Genomic DNA, 4,136 nt, shown 5'->3' with positions numbered 1-4,136 from the left:
TGTAGTGGATGTGCAATTACACTTTATTCTAGTACGGCCCAAAAAAAAAGCCTGTTCTCCAGGGTCACACGCGCCCCCCCAGGTATCGCACTGCGCCCCCCAAAGGGGGCGCGCCCCACTATTTGAGAACCACTGAGCTAATGTAAGGCTGTGTAACAAACAGGCTTCAAGGTGTAGAAGTTGTAGCTGCACTGTGACGTAAAATGGGCATTAGCCAATGAAAGGCGGGCCCTGTGGTAAGGTCCATAGCCTGGTTCTGTGCGGCGTTACTTTGTCCGGCAGCTCCAATAGCCTGGTTCTGTGCCGTTGTTTTACGGCTACATGGAATCCCAATGCAGAAAGATCGGTGGATCTTCCGAACGAGGCAGTTTTCTACCTAAATGTAGCTGCTAAAATCCTATATTTTAGGCTACTGGTGGTTGTTCTTGAAATGCGTTGGTTTTACATGCGCTCAATTAAGATTCAAGATGCCGATCTTCCGTTTAACATAAAATAAAGTCATTTCAGAACATTTCCACGTAATTCACCGCGGTAAAGCTAGCCGGCTCTGCTTCCAGCCGGCTCAGCACACGGTATACAAGTGCGCGGTATCTCAAGACATTATGTTACACCCATTTACGTGCTGCTTTCACAATAAAAGCGCACATCCGGTCCATGTTTGAGCTACTCAAAATAGGTTTCCAGCCGTTGTATTTGCAAACAGAAAATAATATATGCTGAAAAACTAATACAAAATAAAAACTAATATCTCTCTCTCTCTCAAATATAAGTTGCAACTAGATCTGATGTCTAATTTCAAAATAAAAGCTTTTTAAAAAGTCATCCTTTATCTTTTCCCCCTAAGTTGCCGTGCCCATTGCTGAGAAACTCTGTTTCCAAAGACTGCTACTACTTCTGAGTGACAGAGGGACACATCTAGAAAGGAATCTGAAAGTGGTCACTAGATCTGAAGTGTAATTTCAAAATAAAACACTATTAAAATAGTACTTTGTATCTTTTTATCTTTAAGTTGCCGTGCCCATTGCTGAGAAACTCTCTGTTTCCAATGACTGCTACTACTTCTGAGTGACAGAGGGACACCTCTAGAACAGAACCTGAAAGTGGCAACTAGATCTGATGTGTAATTTCAAAATAAAAGCCTGTCAAAAAAGTCATTTTTTATCTTTCCCCTCTAAGTTGCCATGCCCATTGCTGAGAAACTCTCTGTTTCCAAAGGCTGCTAGCACTTCTGGATGACAGAGCAACTCCTCTAGAACATAACCAGTAAATGTCAACCAGATGTGATGTATAATTTCAATAATAAAAACTTGATGAAAAATCACATTTTTTCTTTTTTCCCACTAATTTGCCATATATAATTTCAAAATTAAAGCCTTTTAAAATAAGACATTTTTACTTTTATATTCAAAAATAAGTAGAAAATGTAGTGAAGAGCTGCCTCACTCGTCATTTCGGGTTTAACTCAATCATCTTAGTTATATACACATTTTTCTGTGTTATATCCATCTCTATCTATCTAGGTATCTATCCATCTTTCTATCGCTATATATAAATACTACTTATACACAAACCAGATTCCAAAAAATTTGGAACCCTGAACAAATTGTGAATAAAAACTGAAATCAATGATGCCAACATCTAATATTTTATCCTCAATAGAACATAGATGGCAGATCAAAAGTTTAAACTGAGAGAATGTATCATTTTAAGGGAAAAATATTTTTCAAAATTTCATGACGTCAACAAATCCCGAAAAAGTTGGGACAAGTAGCAATCAGTGGCTGGAAAAAGAAAATTTAACATATAACAAACAGCATGATTGGGTATAAAAAGAGCTTCTTAGAGTCTCAGTGTCTCTCTGCACCTAAGATGGTAAGGGGTTCACCAATTCCACCATTGTTCCGCAGAAAGATGGTGCAGCAATACCAGAATGGTGTTACCAAGCGTAAAATAGCAAAGACTTTTAAGTTATCATGATTAGCCGTGCATAATCAAAAGATTCAGAGAATCTGGAACAATCACTGTGCGTAAGGGTAGGCTGTAAAGCTCTACTGGATGCTCGTGATCTCCGGGCCCTTAAACGTCACTGCACCTCAAACAGGATTGCCACTGTCTAGGAAATAACAGCCTGGGCTCAGGAATACTTCCAGAAAGCATTGTCAGTGAACACAATCCACCGTGCCATCTGTCGCTGCCAGCTGAAACTCTACAATGCAAAGAGGAAGCCATTTCTAAGCTCCACAAGCTCAGCCGTTTGCATTGGTCCAGGAGTCATTTAAAATGTAGTGAGGCAAAATGGACGACTGTTCTGTGGTCAGATGAGTCACGATTTGAAGTTCTTTATGGAACACTGGGACGCCATGTCATCCGGACCAGAGAGGACAAGGATAACCCAAGTTGTTATCAATGCTCCGTTCAGAATCTGCATCACTGATGGTATGGAGTTGCATGAGTGCTTGTGGCCTGGGAAGCTTGCATGTCTGGAAAGGCTCCATTAATGCAGAGAACTATGTTCAGGTTCTAGAACAACATATGCTCCCATCTAGACATCGTCATCTCTTTCAGGGAAGACCCTGCATTTTTCAACAAGATAATGCCAGACCACATTCTGCTGCAATCACAACATCATGGCTACCTAGGAGAAGGATTCGGGTACTGAAATGTCCAGGCTGCTGTCCAGATCTTTCACCTATAGAGAACATTTGGCACATCACAAAGAGGAAGGTGCCACAAAGAAGGCCCAAAACGATTGAACAGTTAGAGGCCTGTATTAGACATGAATGGGAGAGCATTCCTATTTCTAAACCTGAGAAACTGGTCTCCTCTGTCCCCAGACGTCTGTTGAGTGTTGTAAGAAGAAGGGGAGATGCCACACAGTGGTAAAAATGGTCTTGTCCCAACTTTTTTGGGATTTGTTGACGTCATGAAATTTTGAAAAATATTTTTCCCTTAAAATGATACATTCTCTCTGTTTAAACTTTTGATCTGCCATCTATGTTCTATTGAGAACAAAATATTAGATGTTGGCACCTCCACATCAATGCATTCAGTTTTTATTCACAATTTGTTGTGTCCCAACTTTTTTGGAATCTGGTTTGTGTATAAGTAGTGTTTATATATGGCGATAGAAAGATGGATAGATACATAGATAGATAGAGACGGATATAACAGAAAATTTTGTATATAAATAAGATGATTGACTTAAAATGACGAGTGAGGCAGCTCTTCACTACATTTTCTACTTATTTTTGAATATAAAAGTAAAAATGTCTTAATTTAAAAGGCTTTAAATTTGAAATTATATATCATATGTGTTTGATATTTTCTGGTTGTCTTCTCTCACTTCTGTCATCCAGAAGTGAGAGAAGTCACTGGAAACAAAGTTTTTCAGCAATGAGCATGGCACATTAGTGGGGAAAAAGTAAAAATGTGATTTTTCATCAGGTTTTTATTGTTGAAATTATATATCACATCTGGTTGACGATTACTGGTTGTGTTCTAGAGGACTCCCTCTGTCACCCAGAAGTGGTAGCAGTCATTGGAAACAGAAAGTTTCTCAGCAATGGGCACGGCAACTTAGAGAGAAAAGATACAAAGTAAAATTTAAAGTGTTTTATTTTGAAATTACACATCAGATCTTGTTGCCACTTTCTGGTTCTGTTCTAGAGGAAAAGAGCCAGCTACCACTCTGTCATCCAGAAGTGGTAGCAGTCTTTGGAAACAGAGAGTTTCTCAGCAATGGGCATGGCAACTTAGAGGGAAAAAGATACAAAGTACTATTTTAATACTGTTTTATTTTGAAATTACACTTCAGATCTAGTTGCTACTTTCAGGTTCTGTTCTAGAGGTGTCCCTCTATCACCCAGAAGTGGTAGCAGTCTTTGGAAACAGAGAGTTTCTCAGCAATGGGCACGGTAACTTAGAGGGAAAAAGATACAAAGTACTATTTTAATACTGTTTTATTTTGAAATTACACTTCAGATCTAGTTGCTACTTTCAGGTTCTGTAGGTGTCCCTCTGTCACCCAGAAGTGGTAGCAGTCTTTGGAAACAGAGAGTTTCTCAGCAATGGGCACGGCAACTTGGAGGGAAAAAGATACAAAGTACAATTTTAATAGTGTTTTATTTTGAAATGAC

Source organism: Poecilia reticulata, chromosome 14 (genome assembly GCF_904066995.2).
Source record: "Poecilia reticulata chromosome 14, P_reticulata-male-v2, whole genome shotgun sequence".
NCBI lineage: Eukaryota > Metazoa > Chordata > Actinopteri > Cyprinodontiformes > Poeciliidae > Poecilia > Poecilia reticulata.
The sequence above is the reverse complement of the archived record's forward strand: the minus strand, read 5'-3'. Positions refer to the sequence as shown.